Source organism: Choristoneura fumiferana, chromosome 22, assembly GCF_025370935.1.
Source record: "Choristoneura fumiferana chromosome 22, NRCan_CFum_1, whole genome shotgun sequence".
Lineage (NCBI taxonomy): Eukaryota > Metazoa > Arthropoda > Insecta > Lepidoptera > Tortricidae > Choristoneura > Choristoneura fumiferana.
Genome location: NC_133493.1, coordinates 12,045,663 through 12,062,795, shown reverse-complemented (window position 1 = coordinate 12,062,795; position 17,133 = coordinate 12,045,663). Strand labels below are relative to the sequence as shown.

The window sequence follows — 17,133 nt, the reverse complement described above, 5'->3', positions numbered from 1 at the left end:
CGCCCCGCCCCGCAGCACGACGCCCCACCAGGATGACGATGAAAGGCCTGACGTTATTTCCACTCCAGAAATACAACACTGGATGAAGACTATTGAAGACTGCCTAAATGAGGTGTGCGCCATTTCAGAAGCTGGAAAGCTGAACACGGAACAGAAATTGCGCATCAGCAATTTATGTCGAAAAGTAGGTCATGGAACATCTCAAATGGCAGTGGCGTACCAGTCCATAAAGCAGAAAGCCGTGCTAACTTATTCATCTGTCCAGACCTTACAGGGAGACCTTAAACTTTCACAACAGCTCCAGGACCTCAAGCTGAGTATTCAAGAGTCAGCAAAACCATCCCCGAAGGGGACTTCTTTTGCTGATATGGTGAAAAGAAGTCCTAATAAATTTCATACAGCCGGAACGTGATAACTCTGTGATCATCTATCCCAACGACAAATTGAAATCCAGTGATGAGACGAAATCTCTTGTCCAAAAACTGATTAACCCCGAACAGATGAAGCTGCACGTTAAAGGTTTGCGCAAGACTCGGAATGGTGGCGTCGTAATTAGCACAGAAACAAAGGAGGATATCGAGAAATTAAAACAATCCGCCCAGATAAAAAACTCAGGCCTTACGATCGATGAAACGCAGAAACGTAGGCCTAGAATAGTAGTTATAGGAGTGCCCACATCCATGCTTGAAATCGAAGTCATTTCCTGTTTGTACCACCAAAACTTAGCCGATAATCCTCAATGTGATAGTTACGATACGTTTTTCGACACCATTAAGATCAGCCACAAGTCGGGGAAAAAGGACTCTGAAACTTGTAATTATATTATAGAAGTGCCTGCTGCTATACGTAAAGCCCTAATTACTAAAGACAAAGTGTTTATTAATTGGTCATCTTGCCCTGTTAGAGACTTTACTTTGGTCACTAGATGTTATAAGTGTCAACAATATGGTCATGCTGCCAAGTTTTGCCGGGAGTCAACGGTCACCTGCGGCCACTGTGGCGAACAAGGCCACACCATAAAAGAATGTCAAAAAAAGACAGACGATGCCAAGTGCGCTACTTGCTTGCGTTTTAAAAAACCAAGCAACCATATCACAGGTGATGCTGTCTGTCCGGCAAAAGTTATGGCTGAAAAAAGATACATCAGTACAATTGATTACGAAGGCAACTCATCACCACAATCTGTATCACAATAAATTTTCAGAATCATAATTTAAACTTCATTTTAGTATACATACTGTTAATTTTCTAGTATAGTGTACAATGTAAAGTAGACAATGGCCACATTGTTGACCTAATAACATAAATTGTAAATTTCTACTTAAGTTAAGCACAGTTGCAATTTTTTCACGTTAGGCACATATAATGTATTATCTTAGTCGGCAAACTTCGATTCGGCTTTGTCACAGTTAAAAATTGCACTGACGATGTGGCTTATTTAGATCATAGCACTATACTTAAATTCAATTGATTTATTTATACAATTGTAATTTTTACCTTTTTATTATTTTCACTTTACTTAATGTCCGTATAATTTCATAATTACTATTTGCACTGTTAAGCTTAGATAAATTATTTTAAACCTAATTTTCTACTAGCGCTTTAAGCCTGCGATACAGAGTTTTCTAGTAACTCTAGTGCAGGATAACGTGTTACATAGAATTTTGTAAAACATTGTATTTATTGTTATTTTGTACTGCAAATTATTTAATAAATTATCTTATCTTATCTTATCTTACTTCGGACTGTAGGGATGACAACACCTGGCTAATGACTATCGGTTCGTCTGTCGATTAGCTCTGTACATACTCTGATTGGTTCTGTGTTTTATTTATTATCGGTTGGTGAAATAAAGACCTGCATTCCAAAAGAAGCTCTTATTGAAGCTCTCAATAAAGTACTTACATCGTGAACGCATCCTGACGGCGAGACAGAAGTAACCTCATTCCATCCATCATCATCTCATCTCTCCTCTCCGCTCTCGACATATCGTCACTACTTTGAAAAAATCTCGTATCTAAAATCAATATGTCAACAAAATTGAACCTTGACGTAATGCTCCAAGGTCCACTCGGAAAAATTATCTACTTTGAGATAAGAGTTTTTTTTTAAAGTAGTGACGATATCAATACATCGACCTTATGCTTAGGTGTATAGATATTATTGACGTCTTGGTAACATACATAAATGTATGCCCTTGACTGGTCACCTCGGAAAGGAATACCTAATACTAGTCTATACCCGCGGTTTCACACGCGAATACCATTAGATCCTAACTTTTGAATTGAAGGTGTACCATCCCAGCCTATATACGTCCCACTGCTGGGCACAGGCCTCCTCTAAGAACAAGAGGGCTTGCGCCATAGTTCCCACGCGGACCCGGAGCGGATTGGGAACTTCACACGCACCATTGAATTGCTTTGCAGGTTTGTGCAGGTTTCATGATGTTTTCCTTCACCGCAAAGCTCGTGGTAAATTTCAAATGTAATTCCGCACATGAATTTCGCAAAACCCAGAGGTGCGAGCCGGGGTTTGAACCCACGACCCTCTGCTTGAGAGGCTATAGGTCAAACCACTAGGCCACCACGGCGGTGTACACTACGTGTACACTACAATACAATTACTATTGATTGTACCATCAGCCAAATCTAGCCTGTCACCTACCGATATCCTGTGTCGCCTCTTACGAGAGGTGTAATTCTAACCCGACACCACACGCGTAAATACGCAAAAAAAGGCCATTTTGTTTTATTCAGGGGGTTGCAACCAAGTTAGCCTGCACTTTACATACAACACTGCTTACGAGTGTGAAGTGTGATGAAATGAATAGATTGATATTAAATTTGCATTTCGCTTGTATACAAAGTGAAATCAGTACAATCGTTGTCGTACAAACAATTACAGTTTCAATCAATCGAGGTTCGTTTTGAGTCTTTGACATTCCGAAAATACAAACTGAGACATGCACATGAAAACATGCACAGAAAAACCAGAAAAAGAGACCAGCGCTGGGAATCGAACCCAGGTCCTCAGCATTCCGTGCTGCGTGCCATATCCCTACACTACCACTGGACAGGAGTACAGACACGAATTTCTCCTATGCACACATATCTCTGGTTGCTTATTTCTACTACGCTACTTAAGCACATTCTAATTAAAAAGCATTATTAAGCATTTCTTTGACATTCGTTTGACACGTTGTCTTACTTCCTGTACAAGTCTTCTTCTTCTCTTTAAAATATGGCTTTTCTGTCCTAATTAATAGGACAATTTCGCCAGTGTCAAAGTATACTCTCTTTGAGAGGGACGTTGTACGGTGGTTGTAGTTGTTGCAACTTGATAGTAAAATTCCAGAAACCACGTGGACACAACTTGCGCATTAAAAAATATCAGACACGAGAGAAATATAGAATTTTGTGATCACTGTTCACTTTTAAGGTAAATCGCCGCATAAAACACTATCAAAATTATACTTCAACTAGCCAAAGAAACAGAAATAGCAAAATTAGATATTGTCTACATCGCCATGTTCGAATGCAACAAATCTAATCCCCTGTACAAGTCATTGGAGCGTCTGCCAAATTAGATCAGCTTGACAGGTACTGATTCCCTACTACGTGTACTCGTATACAGGTATATTTGCAGGCTTCGTCGGTACCGCCAGAATCCACGGTACATTAATATTATAGTACAGGTATAAAATGATGGCGCGGGAACTTTACACCTGCTATCGACAGATGCGGGCCCGCGGGAACTAAGAACTTTGCGAATATTCTTTTTAAAAGCAAACAGAAGGTACGAAATTCGAAGTTCGTATAGTACCGTCCCTCTCACTCTCGTATTAAATAATATTAGCGTCAGCGGGACGGCAAGATACGAAGTTCGAATTTTGCACTTCGTATAGCCTGAGCTCGAAATGTGTGCAGTTTGCTACAGTTGATGTCATCATCATCATCCAGCCTATATACGTCCCACTGCTGGGCACAGGCCTCCTCTCAGAACAAGAGGGCTTGGGCCATAGTTCCCACGCGGGCCCAGTGCGGATTGGGAACTTCACACACACCATTGAATTGCTTCGCAGGTTTGTGCAGGTTTCCTCCACGATGTTTTCCTTCACCGCAAAGCTCGTGGTAAATTTCAAATGTAACTCCGCACATGAATTTCGAAAACTCAGAGGTGCGAGCCGGGGTTTGAACCCACGACCCTCTGCTTGAGAGGCGATAGGTCAAACCACTAGGCCACCACGGCTCAACAGTTACAGTTGATGTAATTTCATCTTTTTATGTTTTTCGAGCGTGTATATCTATGTGTACCAGTATAATGCTTAAGTGGCTAAATAAGAAACAACACAAGCTGAGATATGAGGTGCATAGGAGACATTCGTGTCTGTATCGTTGTCCAGCGGTGGTGTAGCGGTATAGCACACGGCACGGAATGCCGAGGACCTGGGTTTGATTCCCAGCGCTGGTCTTATTTTTCTGGTTTTTCTGTTGTAATTTCTATACCAGTATAATGTTTTTGGCAACTGAGATATCAACATGCCACGGCATGGTACCATCAGCTAAATATGTGGTCTGCCACCCTAAAGCTGGTAATCGTTTGCATGTCATAAAACAATAATGCCAATAGACGTGTCTGTCAACTTGAAAGTTCGACTTTAGCGACATATTCTTTTGACAGGAACTTGTTTAAAAATTGGTAGACCACTTATTTGGCTGATGGTACCACCAAGGTCCCGCTCTGGTACATTATCCAGTTTCTTCGACTGAATGTATGTACGCAAGTCTATATCTTTGATGCTCTCTGTAGCATAAACAGCTAGATGATTTTCGTATAATTTCATAATATCTATTTGCACTGTTAAGCTTAGATAAATTATTTTTAATTTAATTTTCTACTAGCGCTTTCAGCCTGCGATACAGAGTTTTCTAGTAACTCTAGTGCAGGATAATGTGTTACATAGAACTTTGTAAAACATTGTATTTATTGTTATTTTGTACTGCAAATTATTGAATAAAATATCTTATCTTATCTTATCTTATCTTAACATATGCGGTAAATGCAAGCTAGTATAATAGACCTTTCCAAATATGATATACGTAGTTATTTTAAGCGATAAAACGTACTTAACAGACAGAAAGACAAAGTTATTTTCACATTCGATCCGACCGAACTCAATGTTTTAGATTATCGCGGTCAATACTAATTTTGTGAATAAAATTCGGGTTTTGTTCGGGTGTGCCGAAATGTCGAGCTTCAGTAAAATCACGGTACGCGGAACACAACTCGAATTTAATTCGATCCGAACATTAGCAAAACATGAAACTACCGTGAGTCACTCATACGAGTATATTAAATGATATTGTACCGGATAACCTCTTAAATTGCGCGCAGTGTGCGTGTTGCAGCAACCGCTGAATTGCGTCGCTCCTAGGAAGAAGGGCTACGAATTAGCCCGAAACATGTCGAGCTATACTCAATTTGAGCCGTGAGTTATCCAGTACAATATCATTTAATTAGAAAAAAATTAAGGTAGGTTTACCGTTTTTTTTTTTATCAAATGTTTCTAAAGCAACAGTCCTAAGTTTACAGAGTCCCTTGTACGTAACTCTGATATCGAATACCGAATCGAAGAATGAAGACCATCCGGCGGGGCCTCAACTTCAAGTCCCGTACACCTCGACGGTTTCGGATTAAAACGTGTTTCTATGATTTCCAGGTATTTCAACTGTGTTTCTGTTTTTTTTTAATTGAAAGTGTTTTTAGTGTTTTTTTTTGTTTTTAGAATCCTACTGACTGCGCCAGTGGAATGTAAATGTAACGCCGCCGGCTGGAAGGTTACTGGATTTATTATAAAAGTCTACAGTAGACTGTCTACTTCATCATCATCACCATCATCCCAGCCTATATACATCCCACTGCTGGGCAAAGGCCTCCTCTCGGAATGAGAGGGCTTGGGCCGTAGTTCCCACGCAGGCCCAGTGCGGATTGGGAACTTCACACTCACCATTGAATTGCTTCGCAGGCTGTGCAGGTTTCCTCACAATGTTTTCCTTTACCGTAAAGCTCGTGGTAAATTTCAAATGTAATTTCGCACATGAATTCCGAAAAACTCAGAGGTGCGAGCCGGGGTTTGAACCTACGATCCTCTGCTTGAGAGGCCATAGATCAAACCACTCGGCCACCTTGGTTTTTAGACTGTCTACTTACTTACTTAGTAACAATGTATGCACACCCTACGAGATTTACTTTTTATAGTCTTGGCGAATACTTTTCTGTACAGCACTAATTGTGTTGTTTTTAGTATTTGTTGTTACAGCAGCCACAGTTATACATAATCTGTGAAAATTTCAACTGTCTAACTATCACGGTTCATGAGATACAGCCTCACAGACGGACGGACAGCGAAGTCTTAGTAATAGGGTTTCCGTTTACCTTTGGGTACAAAACCCTAAAAAGGCTCGCGTGGTACATATAGCCCGGTACACACTTCGATGCCACTAAAAGACAAACACGGCCTGACATTCCTAAATGACTGCCGCACTCAATTAAACCCTCTGATTAAACTATGTATCAATGTCTAACCCTAGCCTTATAGTGCTGTCATCCAACAACCAACCTTAACTGTTCGCGGTTGGTGTCATTATTGCTTGGTCAAATGTTAAAGAGCTATTTGAATACGGAATACACAAAATGGCGGTTATTGTGAACTATTCTGAAGGCTAATTGGTTCAATGGGTTGTCGGTTGTTTATTTAAAAGGGCGATGTTCAGCCGTCTTGTTCGGAATAAAAAAAAATGGTCGAGTGCGTGTCGGGTTACGCGCGTATAGACTTTAATTGCTTACTTACTTATAACCTCCCGTGCAAAAAGAGGGGTGTTGTTAGTTTGACGCCAATGTCTGTCTGTCTGTCTGTTGCCATAGCACTCAAACGGATGAATCGAATTGCATGCGGTTTTTTTTTCACCTGAAAGCGGATTAATTTGCGTTGGTTTGTAATTTATTTCGTATATCCATTAACCGACCTATCATAATGTCTGGCGAAAGACATCCACTGCTGGACATAGGCCTCCCCCAAGGCTCTACACTCAGACCGGTCTTGTGCTTTCCGCATCCAACGCGATCCCGCGATCATAACTAGGTCATCGCTCCATCTTGTTGGAGGCCTACCGACAGCTCACCGACCTAAGTATATAAAAGTTGAATAACTTCTAAGTTCAATATCTCAAAAACGGCTTAACCGATTTTGGCGAAACATGTCTCAGAACCATCGCTAGAAAACCTGATATCAAATAAAAAACCGCATTCAAATCGGTCCACCCGTTTGAGAGCTACGGTGCCACAGACAGACACATAGTGGTCAAACTTATAACACCCCTCTTTTCGCGTCGGGAGTTAAAAAACGTGTAAACTGATTTTAATGAAACTTAGTTTATTTAAGAACCATGCCTTTGCCTACCAAGATGTTGTTTAATTATTTTTTTAGATCAGTTCCTCGTATGTAGGTACTAACACTTACATAGCGTTAAAACTTAGAACACCCCTCTTTTGCGTGGGGGGTTAAAACAACATTTAAATGGAGGGGACACTAGACAGTTATAGTTTACATAACATTTCGCAAACTGATACCTGAATCGAAAAATTTTGTGCGGGCCAAACCCATGTTCATAATACGTCACTCTATCTTAAGATAGGTACAGTATTTCTGTGCAAACATATATGTGTATTGACTGAATTGAATAGATCCGATTATAACGGAGTGTATCACTGTTTGTTTGTAGGTATTGACCGGCGGGGCGACCCAGATATATGACATAATATATATATTATGATATTGCTTCGGCGTAATTATTGTAATCCTAAACAGGGTTGTCAAAGATATAATTGAGTTAATTAATTATTTATATAAAAAACTAGCTCCCAACGTTCGTAGCCTATTTTAAGGTAAACGTCCGTGTGCTCGACACGCCCAATAGACGACACCCTGCTGTTATCTGATCATCTCTATTTCTAATAACATAAGATCACCTAAGGATGCCAACTATTGGGACAGTGACAAGCACTCGTACGTTTACTTAAGAGGTAGCTTTTCGTTTGTGTAAGCATCGGAATTGATTTAGTAATTTTAGATATTTTCCCCTACTTATGATTGGTTTTTTGGAGTCTTTTGTATTTTTTATTTTAACTCCAAATTTGTTACTTTTACGGGTCTTTTTCTGGTTTTTCTGTGCATCCATGTCTCAGTTTGTATTTTCGATATTTTCCCCTACATTATAATCAAATACATTCACAGATAAACTATGAAATTTACCTCTTTCTTACATTATAAAGGCTGACCAGAATTATAAAAAACCCCGCCATATTGCGGAAAACCAATAGAACTAATTTCTTGCACTGGTAACAATAAATTCAAAATGTAATCTGTCTATTGCTGTCAAAGTTTAACGTTGTTTGCGCGTGGTATTTTATAGTGGTATTTTTTGTATTTGTCCGTTAAAATGCCGAAGATTATCCATAGCCTTGGAAGGAAAATAATTCACAATGTATAAAAAGTATTTATTGTCATAGAAAAAGTCTGAGGGATTAGAAAATACTCCCTTTAATAACATCACCGACACCGTTGTCAATATGACTGGTAGGTATTGTAAGTGTAAAGAATGTTGCAATATAAAACGTAAAAGTGCTGCCCTTGCGTCAGGTTTTTTATATTCCTGGTCAGCCTTTAAATAGGTATTAACCAAAAAAAGGCAAGGTGGCCTAGTGGTGTCTCTAGCAAAGGATCGTGGGTTCAAACCCAGCCTCGCATCTTTGCGTATTTCGAAATTCATATGCAAAATAACATTCTAAATTAATCACGAGCTTTCATCATATTAGCCATAGGACGTCCACTGTGGGACATAGGCCTCCCCCATAGACCTCCATCCATCGTGAACCCGCGACTTTAACCAGGTCATCCGTCCATCTCGTCGGCGGACGTCCTACGCTCTGCGCTTGCCGAGGCGCGGTCTCCACTCGAGAACCTTTCGGCCCCAGCGACCATCTGTTTCGTCACCACGAGCTTTACGGTGAAGGAAAACATCGAGAGGAAATCCAATTATGTATATGAAGTTCTCAATCAAAGCGTTGTTCCCTCGGAAACTGTGCATTTTTCCGGGATAAAAAGTAGTCTATGTCACCCTCTGGCCCATAAACTATCTCTAAGTATGCCGAAAATCACGTCGATCCGTCGCTCCGTTTCGACGTGAAAGACGGACAAACATATAAATAATAATAATAAATATCACGGAACAATTCACACCAATTAACCTAGTCCCAAAGAAAGCTTAGCAAAGCTTGTGTTATGGGTACTAAGCAACGGATAATATATAGATAGATACTACTTAAATACATATGAAACACCCAAGACCCGAGAACAAACATTCGTATTTTTCATACAAATATCTGCCCCGACACGGGAATCGAACCCGGGACCTCAAGCTTCGTAGTCAGGTTCTCTAACACTAGGCCATCTGGTCGTCAATAACACACACACTTTCGCATTTATAATATTAGTATGGATATAGTATATAATAGTCTGCTGGTAACCCTGACATTATAGGTATACTCGTATAATATATAATATCTGCTATATTTAAAGGTAAGTGTTATGTACATTGGAATATGAGACTATCTTACTGGTATTATCCCGCTTAGTATATAGATATACGACCATCTCTCTAACTAACCTCGATCTTAGCATGAAAACAATCCAACCTCAATTTCTCATTAGGATTGTTCTCTATTGAGGAATAGTGCAAAATACCTGAAACAAGCCTGAAATGCTTTATAAAAATTACAATAGGGGAAACAAGCAGGCGGGTCACCTGGTGGAAAGCAATCATGGACAACCGTAACATAAATTGAGTTACGGATGCGTTTTACATGATATTGTCTATGCCAATAGTAGCCTTATCCCGCAGCACTTCCTTAGAAATAAAAACCGGTCAAGTGCGAGTCGGCCTCGCGCACGAAGGGTTCCGTACCATTATCTACATATACAACATTAGACATCAGCAAAAAAACGGCAAAAAAAACAAGTTTGTTGTATGGGAGCCCCCTTAAATATTTATTTTATTTTAATTTATTTTTTTATTTTTAAACTTATTATACAACTTAAGATTCTGTGAATATATCAAGCGTCTACTTATTGCCGTTATTAATATCAAGCAAAAACCTATAAAACAATCACAAATGCAAATACAAATATTCTTTATTGCACACCATAAATCAGTACAAAAAACTTAATCACGTTTGTTTTATGGGAGCCCCCTTAAATATTTGTTTTATTCTGTGTTTAGTATTTTGTTGTTACCTATAGCGGCCACAGTAATACATAATCTTTGAAAATTTTAAATGTCTAACTATTACGGCTCAAGAGATAGAGCCCTGAGACAGACGGACGGACAGACAGACAGACAGCGGAGTCTCAGTAATAGGGTCCCATTTTACCCTTTGGGTACGGAACCCTAAAAATGAGAAGACTTCTGCCGTAGTTCCTACGCAAGCACAGTGCGAAATGGGAACTTCAAACACGCCATGAATTTCTTTACAGGTAATGTAGATTTTCTCACGATGTCTTCCTTCACCGTAAAGCTCATATACAAATGCCAAATAATGGTTGCACATAAATTCTGAAAAGCTCAGAGATCGAGCCAGGGCTTGAACCCACAACGCTCTGTTGGGAGGTCATAGGCCAAACCACTAGGGCACCAGGCCTTCGTATTAACAGGATAAACCGGAACATTCGTTTTTCTACTACCCCCGTCTGTAAGATATGATTTGCTCCAGATTTCGGGTATTTGGCCGGCGGAAAAACGTTGTAATTTCTTGCGTCCGTCTTAATAGGCAATCTTTGAAAGATTACCGTCGGGGCCTTTTATAGGGCCCGTTTCCTTGAAAGCTTTCTTATAAAATAGGCCTTTACGGAGTTTTAGAAGGAATGATGTCGTCAACATAACAATTCTATGGGAATCGCCCGCGGCATCATCGGGAGGAATTGATTAGGTACACGGTGTTTTCTATGGGTATACGAGTAGAACTCGATTTTAATAAGCTTTCGATAGTTCGACGGGTCTACTAGCGTCCATATCCTGTAGAAAATAATTAAAAATATCTTACTACTTAGTACTTATAAGCAGTAGTTCGGAGCGTGCGTGTGAGCGTCGTATTTTGTTGTTTGTGATTACGCGAAAACTAACTAAACTAAAGTAATTGAACTCAACTGCACTGAAACTGTTTAACAGTGTTTAAACCGGATAAAGGCTAGAGTTTGTAGCGACCCCTAGCGCCATCTGTTTATGTATGTATGTATGTAAACTCTTTATTGTACAGTCACCAGCACCAATATCTGACATAACAAGCGTGCATAAATATCTGATACGACTCTATTTCTAGGGCCGGAAGACGTGTCAGATATTTTTGCACTCTCCGCTGTGGCAGATATTAATGCTGGTGACTGTACATAATAACAACTGTACTGTACAGTATCAAACACAATTGACAAACATTGAGATGTATGTACATAGGCGAACCCTTTAAGAGATCTCTACCAGTCAACCTTTATCAACTCGGACGCAAAAATACAATTCCCGACGCTCTTCTTTCGGATTTCGGTTCCCGGGTATAACTATCTTCTGCATGCAGAGAGGCTTTCCTTTGTGGCTCTTCCACACATGTATTAACCATGATTCCTCATCATCATCGTCATCTCCGCCTATAAACTAACTGTAGGGCACAGGCCACCTCTCAGAACGAGAGGGCTTGGGCCGTAGTTCCCACGCGGACTGATTGCACGAAATTACAAATCCAGTTGGTCGTCAAGTGTAAAGGTCGTCTTGTAATCCGCGATTAATCGGGCGTCCGTCCAGAAGTGTTTTTCAGCGGTAATTAGCCGGATAGGCGGCTTTTAAGAGCCATCTTGTTTTTCTCGATTCCCAATTTTTCTCGTTATTCAGATCCCGATCTTTCCACGTTCCTATTGGTGTGTTCACGGCGAAAATGTGTATAGGTACCTATTTGTGAATCGCAAAGCGGTCTTAGCTACGGCCAACGTTGGTCTTCCGCTGTGACCACTTGGCGACTTATTTGTGAACCTATTCGAATGAAATAAACACTAAACGTTAATACAAGGCAAGGAAAACAAAACCGCATCCTTGTACGTTGAGTGGTTTCTGTGATTAGCGTGAACGAATGCACAGACAAAAAGACAAACAGACAATAATTCTAAAAATCATTGTCTTGGGTTCTATTGCGCTAATAAAGGCCCATAGTAACAGTTTTTCTCAAATATTTCTAATGTACAGACACCAACCTTCTACAGATTTATTATATGTATATAATGTAATTTTTGAATACGTCATCATCGTTATATCAGCCGTAGGACGTCCACTGTCGGACAAAGGCCTGCCCCGTAGACTTTCAGTTGCATCGGTTGGAAGCGGCTTGCATCCAACGTGAACCCGCAGTTTTAAAAAGGTCATTCGTCTATCCATCCACGATGGATGGCAAGATAACTAATGTTGCTATCTAATGATTCCTAATGTTTTATAGTTTACGATGGGTTTTGTGTAGTTATTTTCCTTGTATTAGTTAAGGCTGTAATAGAGGATCATTTTGCTGTCTGTCAAAAACATGCGGCGCAAGAGTCACCTGATAACTTCACGAGGGGTATCACAAGCCCTTATCTACAAGGTGCAAAATTCGAACTTCGTATGTTGCACTCCCGCTGACGCTAATATTATTTAAGACGAGAGAGAGAGGGACAGTACGACACGAACTTCGATTTTCGTATTTGGAAGTAGCCCCCCAGGTGCGTTGCCGGTCCCTTGAGACCCAGATAGACTCGTTTATTTTGTAGCTAACATTTATTCCAAAAAACTGCTGAATATACATCTTCATAATACAATGTAAAAATTATTCAAAAGCGTAAACACCCAATTTTCTTACTAATTCATTTATTTCGTTTCTTAACCCCTGCTCAGGGGTGCTACTAACAAGGTACCTATAAAGTAGGATTCCGAGGCGTCGTAAACATCTCGCCGACAGGTTTAGCACCCCTCGAGTGTAATAGATTCCTTCTAGACTTAACAATGTATGTTCACGACTGTATTTGGGATCGGGCCACATATTGATCATATACCTACTACGAGTAGAACTAAACTAAATAACCCAACCCAACAAACTTCGAAAAGTTGGTAATCCCCGACATTGTCATGTCAAAGTTTCACATCTGAAAACGGGTGGATTTTAATGAAACAGATAAAACCCAAAGAAAATAAACTCTCTTCCAAGTAAAAAAATCGCATCAAAATCGGTCCATGCGATTGAGCGCTACGATGCTACAAACTTATAACACCCCTCTTTTTGCGTCGGGGGTTACTAAATTGATGGTAATTAACCATTAAGATGTACAATGTACAATGAAATAACAATGCAGAGAAAAATGAATATTAATTACCGACGACCTGGTACGGATTACCGAGGACCTGGGTTCGATTCCCAGTGATGGTCTTATTTTTCTGTTTTTTTTTTTCTGTGCATCTATATTTCAGTTTGTATTTTCAATTTCGGTTTTACGGGATGACCGTAAAAGTAAAAATTTGGAATTGAAATAAAAAATACAAAAAGATTCCAAAAAAACAATCTTATTAATTACCTATCGAAAGCACCTGAAAGAACTTGTTACCTAGGACATCCTAGGTACCTAAATAATCATGGTGGCCTAGTGGTTAGACCTGTGACCTCTCAAGCTAGCTGAAGATCGTGGGTGCGAGCTCGGAAGCACCTCGAGTTTATCGAAATTTATGTGTGAAATTACATTCGGTATTTGTATAAGTAGTTATTAGTTTAAGTTAAATTTTCTTAAATTCGTTCTTATTGTCAAAGTCAAAGTCAAAATATCTTTATTCAATTTAGGCTATAACAAGCACTTATCATCTCAAAAAAAATCTACCACCGGATCGGAAAATCTCTGTTGAAAAGAATCCGGCAACAAACTCAACGAGGTAGCATCGAGGTATTGTATGCCTACTAACATGTATATGGACTACTTACGTCTGAAATAAACATTTATTATTATTATTTATTATTATAATTTTCCGTGGGCTTTACAGGGAAGGAAAACTCCGTGTTGGTGGACATTTTCACAAAAAAAGTGTAGCTTTGTCTTGTCCTACTCAGAATCAAGAGCACAATTGATTCCGATAGTTAAAAAAACACAAAAACGTCACTTTTATGACGTTTATTTCTTACACTCAAAATTTTGAAAGAAAAGGTACGCTTTTTTAAAAACACCATGGTGTGTCTTTAAAGGCCCGCCGCATCAACAATCTCATCTATCAGCTTTTCAAAAACTAATTACTCATCGCGTCAGCAAAAAACATCAAAACAGTCACTAATTAGATCTCATATCTAAAAGCCTACGATGCATTTTAATTAAACACAAGATGCCCCGAACCTTTTGTTTTGGCGCGAAAATGCGCGCGAAATCCTTGATTCGCGCCTTTAGGCAATATGGCCGACTTAGAACATACCAAATTACATATACATCACGTATTTTCACGCAATTGTAATTTCAACTTTATTCAGTTCAGGTAAGATTGGTTGTTTGGTGAGGTTAAGGTTTAAAGTGAAAGTGGAAGTTGGTATTCTCTTACAAAAGACTGATTGTGGCGACGGAAGCCTTGTAGGAGAGTCCTTTGTGAACGCCCTGAACGTAGGTTCTGCGCTTTTTCAAAGGTTGTTGATTTTTTTAGGGTTCTACACTGCAGTTGTAAAGTAAGTTAGCTATAATCCTCCACAGGGGGGCTACTACGAAATTCGAAAATCGAGTTCTTTGGTAAGCGTACATATTACACATTTAAAACGTTTGCTTGAACAACTTTTCGCTTTCGAATTTAGGTTTACTTTATATTAAAGTAAAAACAAACTAAGTCGCGACGCCAGCAGTTGGGTTCTGGCAGTCGCCGGCCGCTGCCGCGGCACGCTCGCTTCGCTCGCTCGGCTCGTGCGTTGTTGGTCGCAATTCTACCAAACACTCTTCCTCGCTAACGCTCGTCGTCACACCTAACTACATTTTGATACCATTATGATAACTCTGCTTATCGTGTTTAAGAGTAAATATGCATATCGCTATTCGCACCGACTATTCGGTGAAACGAATAATAGGCGCAACGAATGTACCGAACGTTGCTCGCCCAAAAGAAAAATCTGCCAATAGTTGTCTGCGAAACGAAAATCTGCGTAATTAAACTCGGCGAAATTACAGGTCACCCACCCCGGTACATGAATCGGTTTGTTCGAACCGGTGTGAAGTTAGCTGCCTAAAGTTAGCTGCCTGTGATAATCCGACCATATTAAGAAGTGTCGTTTTTGAAAGTGTTAAAATAAAAAAAAACATCATCGAATAGGTGGCAAAGTACACAAAATAAACAAAACGTGAGACAAAGGCTTTGATTAAGTGCAAAAGAAGGGACAACCGGCGAGAAAAAAGATTTCGTGTAAAAATACTAGGAATGACCTTTTATATCATAAAGATAGAGTCTAATAAGTAAAGCCAGGAGTGGTGGCTGTATTTGTCATACAACCATACTCGACTGGTCACTTACTCAGCAAGCTTTTTGTTTTATATTACACCTGCATGCCCTTCTCAGATATCCAACGCTCGTACTAAATTAAGAAGAACCGATCAAACGGAAACTCTGAACGTCCCACGAACTCCAAGTTCCACGAATAGCTTTTTTTTACAAACTTGATATATATTTTACAAGGGACGCGGCCAGTTCAAATTATGCAAATGGGAATCGAACTCGGGACCGCCTTCGTAAACTTCCACACTTCGATGGTCGAACTTCATTCTAACTCTAAAGGATAACTTCACCGGGTTTGTAATACCATGTAAGGTAAACGTACGAGTGCTCGTCACTGTCCCAATAGTTGGCATCTTTAATCTTATGTCATTAACATAGAGATGACAGCAGGGTGTCATCTACTGGACATTAGCGTGTCGAGCATGGGGACGTTTACCTTATAGGTAGAAATTAATGTCTTTGTACTTGAAATAAATGAATTTTAATTTTATTTAATTTCAAAAAAAACCTTGAATTAAGATAATTTACTGATCCTCAAAGTTTAATCGTTAAATCAGTGTTTCGGACGGGTGTTATCGCTGTCTCTTGGTACGGCCTTTAAATAATTTTTGACATTTATTTGACATTTATTTGACTTAGATAAACATTTAGCAGTGCGCTGTCAATTTTGTATCGTAGGTATGGCAAAGATTGAAAATAAAATTTAATCTTAATGAAAAAAATGAACAGTGTTCATATTTTTTAAAGTTGTAGAACATAACCTAACCAACAAATTGTGGAAAAACCCCAACTCTGTCACTTTAAAGTTAAATATCTCAAAAACGGCTGAACCGATTTTGATAAAACATATCTAAGAAGCATCGCTAGAAACCTGCTTGCAAATAAAAAACCGCATTCAAATCGTCCACCCGTTTAAGAGCTACGGTGTCACAGACACACATAGCGGTCAAACTTATAACACCCCTCTTTTTGCGTCGGGGGTTAAAAAGAAGCTCAGTTATGTGAGTAGAATCGAACCTTGGATTTAAAGCTTTACGGTCAGAGACTCTCTGTACAGTTTGACGTCAATGTCTGTCTGCTCGTGGCATCGTAGCTCTCAAACAGATGGATCGATTTCGATGAGGTTTTTACGCGAGTTTCCTTGCGGTGATTCTTAGCTATGTTTCATTCAAATCGGCTTAACCGTTTATGAGGGGGAATTTCAAATTACAATATTGGGGGTTGTTCAACTTTTCTATGTTGGTTAGGTTATTCATACAAAATGTCTGTCCCAACCCAACCAGGGAAATCACAGGGAATTCACATCGCTAATTCGCTGTTGAGACGTCACAGTAGATATAAAAAAGTGACGCGGTTGGTTTCATACAGATTGAGGTTTTTGCGTTATCTAGTGTAATCTGTATCTGTGTGTGACCCCGTAGACAAAAAAAAGTTTGAAAAGTTCCTTAAAGGTGTAAAATTGCTAACCGAATCGCAGAAGTAAATAAATTCAACATCCAATTAGCAA

At 39.6% G+C, this 17,133-nt stretch overlaps 1 pseudogene; it reads left to right on the top strand.

The window, feature by feature from the left end:
* LOC141440147 (uncharacterized) overlaps positions 1-1,443 on the top strand; it is a 13,288-nt pseudogene extending 11,845 nt beyond the window's left edge.
* The last annotated feature ends 15,690 nt before the right edge of the window (positions 1,444-17,133 follow it).